Source organism: Malaya genurostris, chromosome 2, assembly GCF_030247185.1.
Source record: "Malaya genurostris strain Urasoe2022 chromosome 2, Malgen_1.1, whole genome shotgun sequence".
Lineage (NCBI taxonomy): Eukaryota > Metazoa > Arthropoda > Insecta > Diptera > Culicidae > Malaya > Malaya genurostris.
The window spans coordinates 209,328,380-209,344,351 of NC_080571.1; the positions used below are offsets into that span (position 1 = coordinate 209,328,380).

At 39.9% G+C, this 15,972-nt stretch overlaps 2 pseudogenes; one reads left to right on the forward strand and one right to left on the reverse strand.

The window, feature by feature from the left end:
* The first annotated feature begins 5,206 nt into the window (after nt 1-5,206).
* Nucleotides 5,207-6,791, forward strand: LOC131429109 (transcription factor GAGA-like; annotated as a pseudogene).
* A 42-nt stretch (nt 6,792-6,833) lies between these two features.
* LOC131429110 (longitudinals lacking protein-like) lies at nt 6,834-7,582 on the reverse strand (annotated as a pseudogene).
* Between the last annotated feature and the right edge of the window lie 8,390 nt (nt 7,583-15,972).

The window sequence follows — 15,972 nt, forward strand, 5'->3', positions numbered from 1 at the left end:
CTTTCCGCGTTCAGTGATGAGCACTCTTTGTCCCACCACGGATTGGGAGGAAGGATGTTAGTTTTCGCGCCGGGTACACGTTTCGTCTGAGCTTGAATCGCGGAGTCGAGAATCAAGCCAGCCAAAAGCGTGTACTCTTCCTCCGGAGGAAGTTCTTGTGTTGTTTCCAGTTTCTCAGACATCGAATTTGCGTAATATTTCCAATCAATATTTCGTGTGAGGTCATACGAAACATTGATTGTCTCCGATGGTCTTAATCCGTTGGCGATTGAAATTACGATAGGTAGATGATCGCTACCGTGGGGATCGGGGATTACCTTCCACTTGCAATCCAACCGTAGCGATGTCGAGCAAAGGGATAAATCCAGCGCACTTGGTCTTGTTGGTGGTGCAGGAATCCGTGTCATTTCTCCCGTATTCAATATTGTCATATTGAAGTTGTCACAAATATCATGGATCATAGCTGATCTGTTATCGTCATGAAGACAACCCCATCCCGTACCGTGTGAGTTAAAGTCTCCTAAAACCAACGTTGGTGCGGGAAGGAGTTCTATGATATCACTGAGCCGCTGATGCCCAACCGAGGCTCTAGGGGGAATGTAGATAGAAGCAATACAAAGGTCCTTACCTTTGATTGTAACATGACATGCGACAACTTCAATACCTGGTATCGAGAGGAGGTTAATTCGATAAAAGGAATAGCACTTTTTGATTCCCAAAAGTACTCCTCCATAGGGGGTTTCTCGATCCAAACGAATAATATTAAAATTGTGGAAGTTGAGAGATATTTCAGAAGTTAACCAAGTTTCGCACAATGCAAATGCATCGCAATTCGTGGTATATAATAGATGTTTGAAGGAATCAATTTTTGGGATGATACTTCTGCAATTCCATTGTAAAACAGTGATCAAATCCTTGACCTCATTGGATAAATTAGCCATCGAAGGATACAATCGCTGAAAGAAGGGGCCATTTTACAGTCAACTGTTTCAAAAACGTCTCAGCTACGGGTACAAAGGTCATCAAAATACCTTTCAAGGGGTCAGAGATATCAGAGAATTTAATAAATCCAGCATTTGGTTGATTCTTTGACTGGTCTTTAGGGGCAATTGAGTTTTTGTTTGTCTTAGGAAGTGTTGGAAACTCCTTATCAGATCTCAGTTTTTCTAGATCAGGAGCTATTCTTTGCTTCGGTGTTTTACTAACACTACCATTAGCTGTTACTTTTGGAGGCCCCTCAAGGGCCACCTTCGAACCCTTACTAGGTAGCTTATGAGAGGAAATATTTCTCCTTTTCCTGTTGCTACGAGGGATGACCGAAGATGTGCCTTCGAGAGGGTCGTCTGAATCGCACTCGTCTGTTGACAAGCAAGCATAGGGATTTGCAGATGGGCTTGGTGGTGTAGCACTCTTTAGCATTTCTGCAAATGTGCGCTTGGAGCGTTCCCTCAAAGAGTGCTTTAGCTTATCTCCACGCAATTTGTAGGTGGGACATGCTGAGAGATCATGCGGACCCTCACTGCAGTAGAGACACTTTTCAATGTCTCTTCCGCAAGAGCCATCCGCATGACGCTCTCCACACTTCGAACAACGGGGTCGATTCGCACAATGGGAGGCTGTGTGTCCTAATTGCTGGCAATTAGTACAGTTCATAACCCGCGGCACGAAGAGACGTACGGGTAGACGAACCCTGTCCAGAAGGACATAATTTGGCAAAGCCGAACCAGCGAAGGTCACACGATACGAGTTCGATTGAGGATAAGATTTTGACCCATCCTCGGCGATCGATACTGAATGCAAGCGTTTGCAGTCCAGTATCTTCAGATTCTTGAGTAAGGGGTTTTTGAAACCGCCAACCCCGTGCTCAAGAATATCTGCGCAAGACAAACCTGCATCTGTGACCACGCCGTCTATTTCGACTTCGCGGGCTGGTACATATACGCGATAATCCCGCGTAAAGAGCTCATTTCGAACGATCTCATTAGCCTGCTTTAAGCTGGTCAACGAGACCCTGAGTTTGTCGGAGCGCATTTTTACTATTTGTGTGATAGTCGGGTAATGTGACGTCAGGTTCTTATTTAATGTCAATAAATTCAATGCTTTATCTTTAGATTTGGTCCGGAAGTACACCACATATGGACCGGTCGATAGCGAGGGTTCATCGGAATATTCCTTAATCCGGGGAGTTTTATTACTGTCAACAACAGGCGGATTAGGATCTGTCTTCATTTCTTCGTCTGGAGGGGGAGGACTCATTGTGCTTACTGTAGCACGAGGTTATATTTAGGCAAGTGGTAAATTATAAGAGGGATGCAACAATAAACTGTAATAAGGGCAGAATAAAGAAAAAAGCAATACTTAGCTTGTTGTACAGTTGCAAGGAACGGTCGCCAAGACCTGCTCTTGGTCGATTGCCACTTCAATTGATGCCAAAAAACCTCTACGAGGAAAAGCACAAAGCACCAGCTAACGGTTCGGTGCGAAGGTGCAAAAAACCTCACCGAGGAAAAGGCACAAATAAACTGTTTATAGTTTGTATGGACTAACGGTATCACTTCACTTCAATGTTCGATCACAATCGACACAGGGAACAATGGCCGCTTGTTTATAATCCGCACACTTGGCCTTGATCGGCGGAACAATAACCGGCTAACGGTACCGTTTCGATCGACCGCTCACAATAAGGCACTGTTCTATTATATAATGCGAAAAAAAAAACCTCTCAGAGGAAAAAGCACTATTGTCTATCACGCAATATCGTCCGACCACTTTATCACACACACAACTGGTTTTCAATGCTTTCGCAGTAAATCCAAATCACGTCTGTTCGCTCAGAAGGTTGAAACGGCAATGATGTTAACAATATGATTTCGATTAATAATGAGAAAAAGTTTATTGCTTCAACCGAAATCACAGAATGGTAGTATCATAGAGCGATGTTACACATTCACAAGATAAACTCAACGCTATAAAAACAACTGCTTGCATGCAAAGCTTGAACACAAGCTTGGCGAAGATAAGCTTACCCTCTCAGCAGGCCGTTCAATTTTGTTGATTTTTGAGCGCTTGTTGAACGATATATTGCACGAAAGATTCGTTCAATTTGCTGGAACGGTTTGTTGTTGTTTTTTCTCTTGCAAAAATAGTGTGAAAATTAAGTGTTACCTTAACATAGATAGGAAATTTGTTGTTATTCTACGTGAAGTAGAAGTATTGTGCAGGTATGTATTGTTTGTTTAAACAAATAAGTGAGAAAAACTTCAGAAATTCTGCAGTATAACTAGTCCAACGGGGCTCCAACTCCTCATTTTAAAAATGGCTCAACAATGGACCTCTGTCTGCCGGGTTTGTTGAACGAAAAAAATGGCATTCGGTTCAACGGTCTGTTTCAAAATCGGCAAACGAAGGTCCCGTGTTGGCCTCCCGTTGAACGATTGATTGGACTTTCATTGGACCAATGATCCAACGTATTGGACCAATGAAGGACCAGCGTTGAACGTTTTTTTCTAAGTGGGTAAATATTGAAACTGGTGTAACGGATAGCACATAGATATAATTGCATATATTTGGGCTATTGATACAATTTCGCCGGATATAAGACAAATCCTACCCACTTAGAAAAAAACGTTCAACGCTGGTCCTTCATTGGTCCAATACGTTGGATCATTGGTCCAATGAAAGTCCAATCAATCGTTCAACGGGAGGCCAACACGGGACCTTCGTTTGCCGATTTTGAAACAGACCGTTGAACCGAATGCCATTTTTTTCGTTCAACAAACCCGGCAGACAGAGGTCCATTGTTGAGCCATTTTTAAAATGAGGAGTTGGAGCCCCGTTGGACTAGTTATACTGCAGAATTTCTGAAGTTTTTCTCACTTATTTGTTTAAACAAACAATACATACCTGCACAATACTTCTACTTCACGTAGAATAACAACAAATTTCCTATCTATGTTAAGGTAACACTTAATTTTCACACTATTTTTGCAAGAGAAAAAACAACAACAAACCGTTCCAGCAAATTGAACGAATCTTTCGTGCAATATATCGTTCAACAAGCGCTCAAAAATCAACAAAATTGAACGGCCTGCTGAGAGGGTAGGCAAATAGAGTCTATGTTCGCGTGTTCGATGTTGGTTCCTATCAGTGCTGTAAAACTTCATTCAATTCAATTGAAACTGAATGTGGAACACATTGACGATCTCTCAACTGCAGTAAACTTCACTCTCTGACACACACAATGTTTGCTGACGGCCCGAACGGGCAGCATTCAATTCATCACTAGTTTCTCTTCAATCGAGGCTCAGTTTAACCACCGTCAGTTGATCTCTTGAAATGACAAAATATCTCTTTCAATAGTGTGAGAGCGGCCTTCAAATGAGGTTCATGTAAACATTCGAATTGGTTCAAGAAAATAGATGAAAGACAAACCAGATAGCTGAAATATCAATCACAGAATACACATAAATTAATTGTTTCCTCCTTCAGTTTTCATTTTTAATACTTTACTCCATTTATAATTCTATTCGTTCGAATTTGCTTACTACCAAGAGCGAAGGCATTGAAGCAGGTAGACTACTTGACACTCGAAACTGAGCAAGCAAAACTTCAAATGACTAGATACGATTATTCAACTGACGATGAATTCCGGGAGCTTCACTTGAAAATGGCAGCAAAAGTCAAATGAATTAGTAGGGATATGCTGACTGTCAGCGGCCAAAAATTTCATTTTCATCTTATTTTATTCGATTGAAAATGAAATTTTACCGCACTGGTTCCTATTATAGATCAATCTAATGTCGTTTTCGTTTTTAAATTGCACTACACTGGTGTAGCGAAAGCTGCACTGAAACCGTTCGTTTTTACCAATTGCACTACACCAGTGCTACACTTTTTCTGCACCGATACCACTGGTGTAGCACTCATCAAAAGTTTGGTGTAGCTCTGCGCAATGGAATCGTTTATTGTAGTCAATGGTTACTGCTTATGTTTTCGTCATTTTTGTTCGAACGAAAACGCCATAAGATTTTCTCCGGAAAGAGTATGCCTTGAACGCACTTCTAATGACAGTTTCAAATAAGCGAAATTTCTTGGCGCAGCAGCGAATTGAAACGAACTTTCCAAACTACTGCTTCGAGCTTCTTCCAAAACACATTAGTGTTTTTTACGGCTTGATACGGTCCTAAGGATCCTGCGGAGGTGAAAAATGTCGACTGGCCTGGTGGACAAATAGTTTGCCAGCAACGACGAGCTGTTCTACATAAAATGGAACAATTTTCAAAAGAATGTCAGCACCCAGTTTGAAAAACTCCGGGAGGAATATTACGTTTGCATGTGAAGGTAAAAAACTGACCGCACACAAACTGGTGCTGTTTGCGTGCAGTCCCTTTTTTGAGGATTTGCTGAAGGTATGTTCGAAGAAAATACCGTGAAATAACAACTGCATCGGTTGAATGTTTTGTTGTACTTATTTTTTTAGAAAAATCCATCGCCCCATCCGGTGTTCTTCATGAACGATGTCAAATACGATGTGCTGAAGGCAATTTTGGAGTATATGTATTTGGGCGAAGTGCACATCACCAATGAAAACTTGAAGGATTTCATCAAAACAGCCGAAGGACTCCAGATTCGTGGTCTAAGCAAGGAAAATAATGTGAGTAAAAGGTTTTTAATGATTGATCTGGGGACAGGTGGGTAGATGAAGGAGTTCTAACAGCAAGGTGACGGTAACTAACACAGGGCTAACACTAGACACACAAACAGGAACTTTACTGAATGTTCAATTCCGCTTTCACCGACATTAGGCTTTGTCCAACACACAGGGTGACATTGTGATGCCAACATTCCGCTGCGAAAGGATGATAAGCAGGATGTCGAGAATGTGCACTTGCTGGATGAGTTTTGTCGCAAACGTCCCGAACCGGCCGATCTCAATCATGCTCTGATTAAGCGTGTGAAAACATTTGACACTCACGTTTCGGCAGTCGGTGGACAAGACAACGATAGGTCGCCTAGGGATGGGGTTTCTTTTATGGGAATGGGTTTGATCGTTCTGTTCGGTTTTCAATTCTAGCTAATGTGGAACCCGAGGTCGAAATGGTCGAATACTTGGATGCCGATGGAGCAAATCATCCGTTACCGACGTACTGCAGTATGGATAACTTTACCGAAAAAAGTGGTTCTCGGAATAATTTAGCCCATATGAGTCAACTCAATGCAGGTTTGTATTTAATCATGTGATAATGGTATACTTGTATTTGACTGATCGATAAATCATTGGACAACATTTCAGTGAACTCCGAGCAGCAAAGTGGTAAATACAAAAGTGGAAACTCCAGCGGAAGTCGATCCAGTCGTTCTAATGACGATAAAACTAACTGCTTGACCTCGCGATATTGTCCGGTATGTTCTAAACCCTACTCTAACGTGTCCAATTTGAGACAACACATGCGCTTGATCCACAACTCGACTGATATCTGTTGCCAGATCTGCCAAAAACACTTCAACTCTGAACTTTATCTGAAGCGACACTACTCTATCCATTCAATCAACCCGAACAGCCAGGGTGAGGGAGATCTAGTACCCCTATCAGCACAACTGACCACTCAACAGCAACAACCTCCGCAACAGCAACAACAACAGACGCCACAACAAACTCAACAACAGCAACAGCAGCAGCAGCAAGCATCAGCACAACAAGCGGCTGCCCGGCAGCTACCAACACCTGGAACCCATATCATCATCATGACACTCAAAAGATCTCAGTATATATGAAAATGATTAGAAATTGAAACAGAACGAAATAAAATAGTTATTAGTTTCACACGCTTAATCAGAGCATGATTGAGATCGGCCGGTTCGGGACGTTTGCGACAAAACTCATCCAGCAAGTGCACATTCTCGACATCCTGCTTATCATCCTTTCGCAGCGGAATCTGGTTCGATGTTGGCATCACAATGTCACCCTGTGTGTTGGACAAAGCCTAATGTCGGTGAAAGCGGAATTGAACATTCAGTAAAGATTCTGTTTGTGTGTCTAGTGTTAGCCCTGTGTTAGTTACCGTCACCTTGCTGTTAGAACTCCTACATCTACCCACCTGTCCCCAGATCAATCATTAAAAACCTTTTACTCACATTATTTTCCTTGCTTAGACCACGAATCTGGAGTCCTTCGGCTGTTTTGATGAAATCCTTCAAGTTTTCATTGGTGATGTGCACTTCGCCCAAATACATATACCCCAAAATTGCCTTCAGCACATCGTATTTGACATCGTTCATGAAGAACATCGGATGGGGCGATGGATTTTTCTAAAAAAAATAAGTACAACAAAACATTCAACCGATGCAGTTGTTATTTCACGGTATTTTCTTCGAACATACCTTCAGCAAATCCTCAAAAAAGGGACTGCACGCAAACAGCACCAGTTTGTGTGCGGTCAGTTTTTTACCTTCACATGCAAACGTAATATTCCTCCCGGAGTTTTTCAAACTGGGTGCTGACATTCTTTTGAAAATTGTTCCATTTTATGTAGAACAGCTCGTCGTTGCTGGCAAACTATTTGTCCACCAGGCCAGTCGACATTTTTCACCTCCGCAGGATCCTTAGGACCGTATCAAGCCGTAAAAAACACTAATGTGTTTTGGAAGAAGCTCGAAGCAGTAGTTTGGAAAGTTCGTTTCAATTCGCTGCTGCGCCAAGAAATTTCGCTTATTTGAAACTGTCATTAGAAGTGCGTTCAAGGCATACTCTTTCCGGAGAAAATCTTATGGCGTTTTCGTTCGAACAAAAATGACGAAAACATAAGCAGTAACCATTGACTACAATAAACGATTCCATTGCGCAGAGCTACACCAAACTTTTGATGAGTGCTACACCAGTGGTATCGGTGCAGAAAAAGTGTAGCACTGGTGTAGTGCAATTGGTAAAAACGAACGGTTTCAGTGCAGATTTCGCAACACCGGTGTAGTGCAATTTAAAAACGAAAACGACATGAGTTATGTCGTTTTCGTTTTTAAATTGCACTACACCGTGTAGGATATTGGTATTGGATGATCACAGTTAAAAAATACACTGAATAAACAAAACAAAAACTAAATATTGGACAAAATACACGTTGACACATAGGCTTGATTTAATATTAAAAGTTCTACTGAGCTATCCGAATTCCGATCTTTAAGAATATTTTAAAATTAGCGTGCAAGAGGGAACATCCTTTCCAGGAGAAAAGAGAGAATGAGAGCAACAGCGTTCTCATTCTCTCTTTAAAATGATAGAGAGAATTTCAGCTTGGGTGAAGTGTCCGTAAGCGCAAATGAAAATCATTCAGTGTTTAAATTTTGAAGCGGCAGCATGCAAAACCAGCGAACGGAAACAAAAAAAAATAAAATGGAGGCCGAGCGTCACGACAATGGCGTGGTTCTCGCTCCCAAGTAAGTATATATTCAGCAAATAAAATTCAACCATTGCCAGCAAGTTCGAACCGGTAGCAATCTGTATAACAGATACGGCAAAAAATATAGGTAAGCCGTTTCGTTTTTCAAGAAATGTGGAGATTGACAAAAAAAAAAATCAGATAAGTCAATTATAGTAGTGGCAAAGAAAACGATGGTAAGCCAAACGGACAAAAGATTTTTCCAAAATATCCACGAATAAAGCAAAAAAAAAAAAAAATTAGAGGAGACTCTGAAAAATGGTAAAAAAAAATGATAAGCCATTCTAAATTTCGATTAGATTTGTTACTAACGCTACTCGGTTATATGCATTGCTGGCTATCTTCGTTGGTTATAGATAATAGAACTTACACAAAGAAAATTTTGATTTTAGGAAAAAGAAGGTATCAAAATTGAATATGAATACGGGGAATTTATTCAAGGTCACCGAAAGTAATGATTATCTTGCTGATGAACTGGCAAAGGCAAAAGAGACAATCAGATCATTACAAGCAAGTCTATCTTCGGCTAGAAGCGAGAGCGGTGATGCGAATAGCGTTGAATTCGAAAAAGATCTTGGACCATCAAGCACGCGGCACCATCTCAGACACAGCAACGATACTACTGTCGAGTTGTCCCGATTCGTTTCATCAATGAACCAGATGTCTGTATCTTCAATCAACGTGCCAGAATGTAAGCCAATTATTGAGGGCGAAGATATTTGCAGACTTGACTTCGATGCATGGCAGGATCTGCTGACTAATTCATTAGCGTTGGCAGGCATAACGGATGAAGAAACCCAGTTTATGGTGTTCAAGGTCAAGGCTGGCCAGAAACTTCTTGAAGTATACCGTGCCACAGAATCAAACAGTGATGCACCTGATCAAGATATTCGTCCCTTCTCTAATGCAATGTTCCGTCTTAAATTGTATTTTACTTCTACATCAGATATCATGCTACAACGTAGAAAACTTGCTTTAATGACACAACAGTCAAATGAGTCGGATCTTGCGTTCATCAGAAGAGTTGGTCTAGCGGCTAGACAGTGCGAGTACCCAGGAGAAAAACAATTTGAAGAAATTTTGAGCACTATCGCGGAACAGGCTAAGTATAAGGAAGTAAGAATTGCTGCGCTCAAAATGATGAGCCGTAAAGGAACGCTTGCCGACCTGATTGACAAAGTAAGGGAAATCGAAACAATACGCTTGAATGAGGAGTATGTTTCAAGAAAGCAAATTATCGCGGCTCCATCTTTGGCTTCAATAAATGCAGTGCAAACTGTTAGGCCAACACGCCATGTCCTTGGTCAAAGAATCTCAACTTATGGTAGATCACCATATCATAGATCAAACATTCGTGGGCGTGGACAGCGTCCAGCAAAAGAAATCGTGTCTTGGAGAGGCTCAAACACACAAGTTCCAGATCGCTGTACTCGATGCAATAGTATTTATCACACAGCCGATCGTTGTTTCGCGAAAAACATGAAGTGTCATAACTGCGGAGGCATAGGTCATCTTTTAAGAGCATGTAATATGCCAGTCACACCCAGGAATGAGCGATCTTTCAGCGACCGTAAACAAGGGGAAGATCCAATTGAAATAGCAAGTATTGGAACCAAACCAGAATCAAAACCCGAAGAGACAATGTCTGAGGAAACAGTAAGTGATATTTAAAATGGTTTTATATCACCGATGGGCAAATAAGAAGCTTTTCCTTATATTAACTTGTAGTTCATATCAGATAAATAAAAAAAATGCAGGCGATCATATGCAGGTTCTTGTTCGGCCCATTGAGGTGATAAATACTATTCATAGCGATTAGAATAATAAATTTATTTTGAACAGATTGTGAATTCGACGGACAAAACTGCTAAAACAATGGTGGCTGTGGTATATGAGCCAGTAGACAGCAGTCTTATAAGTGTTTCCGTATCTGGTATGACATGCGAATTTCTCATTGACTCCGGGGCTCAAGTCAACACAATGACGGCATCTACGTTTGAAATATTAGTCGCGGACGAAAAATACAATGAAGGGTTACACAACATACAACCTGGTACTGATCGTCCATTGAAGGCTTACGCTTCCTCAAAAAATATCGAAGTTTTATGTACTTTCGAAGCCTTCTTGAAAGTTTCAGATGATCGTCCAGTATTTCTCGAAAAATTTTATGTTGTCAAAGAATTGCGTTCACTACTTTGCAGATCCACAGCCATCCGATACAGTCTCCTTCTACTGGGATTGAAAGTGCCTCTAGTCAGTAACGAGAGTGATAGAGATAACAGTACCGGATGGCGTAATATTGCTTTTATAAGTACCGGAGAATCATTTCCAAAATTCAACATCCCAGCTGTGAAAATCAGTTACGATACGTCAAAGCCACCATGTCGAAATATATACATGAACGTTCCGGCTGCGATGAAGAAAGTAGTAAGTCAAAGACTTGAGCGATTGGTTTCCGCTGATATCATTGAACGTGTAACTGATACGATGGACATTTCGTTTTGCTCATCAATGCTTGTTGTACCAAAGGGACCGAATGACTTTAGACTTGTTGTTGATTTGCGTGGTCCAAATAGGTATATATTGCGTAATCCCTACGCAATGCCAAATTTAGATCAAATACTTGCGAAATTAGAACATGCAAAATGGTTCTCTACAGTAGACCTATCAAGCGCTTTCTTTCACATAGAACTCCACGATAGTTCAAGACACTTGACCAATTTTATGACAGATTTCGGGATGTTCCAGTATAAACGGCTACCATTTGGATTATGCAATTCTCCGGACATATTCCAGGAAGTAATGGAACGCACCATTCTAGCTGGTTGTGAAGGCGTATGTAACTATCTCGACGATATTCTGATTTTTGGCGCTACAAAGGAAGAACACGATAGGAACCTTGTCATAGTACAAGATAGACTCAAAGACCACAATGTTCAAATCAATTATTCGAAATGTGTTTTCAAAAGCCAAAATGTGAAGTTTGTAGGCTTTGAGTTAACGGCAGAAGGATGGCGAATTGAACAAGAGAAAGTGAAAGCAATTCGAAATTTCAAACGTCCAATGACATGTTCAGATGTTAAGAGCTTCCTAGGTCTAATTACTTTTGTTGATAAGTTCCTCGTCCATCGCGCGACGAAAACCGAACATCTAAGAGCTTTAGCAAAGGCAGGGAAATTTTATTGGACAGATGCTGAAGAAGCTGAATTTATTTCGATGCAGACCGATGCTATAGAAGCGATAAGAACATTGGGATACTACAGTGATACAGATAAAACTGAACTATATGTTGACGCTTCTGCTGTAGGACTGGGAGCTGTGTTGGTGCAAGACAATTTTCAAGGAATCCCAAGAATAATAGCGTGTGCATCAAAAGCACTATCATCTTCAGAACAAAATTATCCACAATCGCACAGAGAAGCGTTAGCAGTGGTATGGGGTATTGAACGATTTGCTTTCTACCTTACTGGCAGACCTTTTATTGTACGTACGGATGCTTCAGCTAATGAATTTATTTATCATTCAAACTATCGCATCGGAAAACGAGCATTCTCAAGAGCTGAGGGATACGCATTGAGATTACAACCATATGATTTTATCATGGAAAGAATTAAGGGAGAAGACAATGTAGCGGATGCGTTATCGCGTTTGATTCGCGAATCTCAGTAATCTACATCTTTTGATGATGAAATTGAAAGCCACATGTTATGCACTTTAGACGCCGGATGCATGGAAATCACATTGAACGAAATTGAATCGGTATCTGAACAAAATGAAGAAATGAAGAACTTACGATATGCTCTTGAGCATAACGTATGGCCCGCCGAATTGCGGAAATTTGAGGCCCACAAGAAAAATATACATTGTATCGGAGCATTAAACTGTAAAGGAGATAAGATAATCTTACCTGAGCCATTAAGACGAAAAGCAATGATATCAGCCCATAGTGGTCACATTGGACAGGTAGCGATGAAACGTATCATGCGAGATTTCTTTTGGTGGCCGAAGATGAGCACCGAAACCGAAAAATTTGTCAAAAATTGCGAAACATGTACACTGCTATCAAGAAGAAATCCACCTGTACCATTATCATCACGCGAGTTACCAGAAGGACCATGGGAAATCGTACAAATAGATTTCCTCATGATTCCTGGTTTTGGATCTGGAGAATTTCTCCTGGTCGTCGACACATATTCAAGGTTCTTGTTCGTAGTCGAAATGCACCGTACAAATGCTGACGCTACTAATTCGGCTTTGCAAGAGATATTCAAATGGTGGGGTTTACCACTAATAATCCAGAGTGATAATGGACCACCATTCCAAAGTTCATCATTCTGTGATTATTGGCAGGAGAAGGGGGTTAAAGTACGCAAATCGATCCCTCTCAATCCTCAGTCAAACGGATTAGTTGAACGACAAAATCAGGCTATAATTAAAACACTGTCTGCAGCAAAAATCGATGGCAAAAATTGGAAGAAAGAGTTGGAATTGTTTGTACACAATCATAATACATTGATTCCACATTCTAGATTAAACATAACACCCTTTGAATTGCTTGCTGGTTGGAAGTTTCGAGGAACTTTCCCAAGTCTCTGGAACAACGAGAGTAGTAGAAAACTAGATAGAATAGATATTCGCGAAAAAGACTTAGAAGAAAAGCTATATAGTAAGAAACATGCAGACCGTGTACGACAAGCTAAGCCTTCAGACATTCGCATAGGAGACGTTGTCTTTGTAAGGCAACAGAAGAACTCGAAAACAGATCCTACATTCTCCTCGGAGCGCTATACAGTCGTTGCTCAAGAAGGGCCGAAGATGGTAATTATAAGTGGAAATGGTGTACAATATGCAAGAAGCATCAACGATTTGAGGAAAGTCCCATGTCCATCCTTATGTGAGGCATCAGACACACTGGATTCAGGTGAAGATAACGATAGAGATTCTGTTCCAAAGCAGTTGGATGATTGTAATCGAACGCGATCAGGATTCCCTCGAAGGGATATTCGAAAACCAGCAAGATTCAATGAAGACTACATTTACACAATATATCAATAAAGAGTTTCCCTGGAATAAAGAAAAGACGATTAATTTATAAAATGAACGATAAATACCTGGAAATAATTTTCTTTTGTAGTAATTTTTCTACAGCAGACTGTTTGCCTTCTTAATTTGAACAAGTTATAATAGTGACAGAATACGCAAAGGATGGTGCCGAAGAAACTTCAAGTGTCCTGGAAAATTATACGGCAATAATGTTTCTCATGGGTATCTAAACAGGATAAACTAAAAAAAAAAAAAAAAAAAAAAAAAAAAAAAAAAAAAATTATGTAAACAGGGATGCCAAACATACTCACTTGACAACTATTTCTAGCCAGTCATGATGACATTAGTAGAGGTGTACAAAATACTACACCGCTATAAATCAACATTTGTTTTCGATGTGTTTTTCTAAATACATTTTATATTCTAGGAGCACTAAAAAGTATATTCGTTGCATTTGTGCTTGAAAGGTTAGCGCATAAATATGAAGTATTCATCATATGTTATGTACAAGTGTCAAACACATACACAAATTGAATACCACGTAAAATCAAAATGTGTAACGGAATAGAGTAGAGAAAAGGAATATTGTAGGATATTGGTATTGGATGATCACAGTTAAAAAATACACTGAATAAACAAAACAAAAACTAAATATTGGACAAAATACACGTTGACACATAGGCTTGATTTAATATTAAAAGTTCTACTGAGCTATCCGAATTCCGATCTTTAAGAATATTTTAAAATTAGCGTGCAAGAGGGAACATCCTTTCCAGGAGAAAAGAGAGAATGAGAGCAACAGCGTTCTCATTCTCTCTTTAAAATGATAGAGAGAATTTCAGCTTGGGTGAAGTGTCCGTAAGCGCAAATGAAAATCATTCAGTGTTTAAATTTTGAAGCGGCAGCATGCAAAACCAGCGAACGGAAACAAAAAAAAAATAAAATGGAGGCCGAGCGTCACGACACACCGGTGCTACACTTTTTCTGCACCGATACCACTGGTGTAGCACTCACCAAAAGATCAGTGTAGCACTGCAGGATTGAATCGTTTATCGGTAGTCAAGGGTAACTGTTTATGTTTATTGTTTACCAATCAATCATACTCACAAATATGGACAACCTGTTGAATCTTTTCCAAAGTTCAAGTTCAGATTCCGTTGAAATAATATAAAAAATGTTGCAACAAAATCGTCAAAAAAAACGCGTTCAGGATTTCATGACGTGTGATTGGTTGTATTGACGGATCATATATTTCAATAAGGAAACCAAAAAATAAGATTCGATCCACATACTCCAACAGACATGATATGTTATCCGTTACACTTCAAGCCATATGCGACAAAGATAAAAAATTTTTAGATGTTTTCATTGGGCCACCCAGTAAAGTTCACGATTCGAGAATTTTTTCTATGTCAAGTATTAGCCGTAAGCTTCCGGATATATGCGGACAAAAATACCACTTATTAGGAGATGTTGGCATATCCTATCAGGGAGCATTTATTAACTCCGTACAGAGACAACGGCCACATGACCAATAAAAAAATAGTGTTTAATTTGCATCACTGCTAAACAAGAGTGATGATTGAAAACTGTTTCGGTCTTCTGAAGCAAAGGTTTCGAAAACTCACTCGTTTGGATTTCCATACGACTTTAAAACATTCTAAATTCGTGATGGCATGTTGTGTTCTTCACAATATTTGTATCGTGCGTAACGATACACTCGAAGTGGGCACCGAACAAACAAGCGTTCCTTCTAATCGCCCTTATTCTGATTAACGTCGTATCGTTTTTTCCCTCGTATTTCATTTGTATTCCCCATAACGCTAGCAAAATCAAAGGTAGCTATGATTCGATCGAACCACATTCGATCGAAAAATCAATACGTCGTTATTCAGAATAAGGGCGAATGTTTCCAGTGAATCGCGAAGAATCGAAAACGGATTGCGTAATGAAGCATTGAGGCGTCTAGGCGAACTAAAACGTGATGCTATAGCAAATTACTTTACGCAATAGCCCTATTTTTCCAAATGAATACTTTACTGTCATAGCAACATACCTGAGTTCTTTTTTCAAATGGTTGTCACTTCTGGTTATTGGTATAATATAATGGTACAAGTGACGTAATCGACAATCCGATTTTTTTATATATACTCTATTCATTATCGGTAAAAACTAAACCGTTATGTTTGAAAAAATTGAGCTATTAATTAAAAATTAATAAAAATATATGTTGTTAAACTAATAAAATTGGTAAAATTTATTTTTTATTACTGTTTTCAGGTCGCCGCTTTAGAAATTTTCGGCTGTGAAGTTTGTTTAAACAAAAAGGACAAGTTACACAAAACGAATGTAATACCAAGCCTTTGCTCATGAATTTTTAACACTCTTCACGGATCCAAATGGAGATAATTCGAATCTTTTATGACAAACGGCTCCTAACATCAAAAGTTGATTGTTGCAGTGATTGCCCAGCCTTTGTAAATGTGAAACTCAGAAC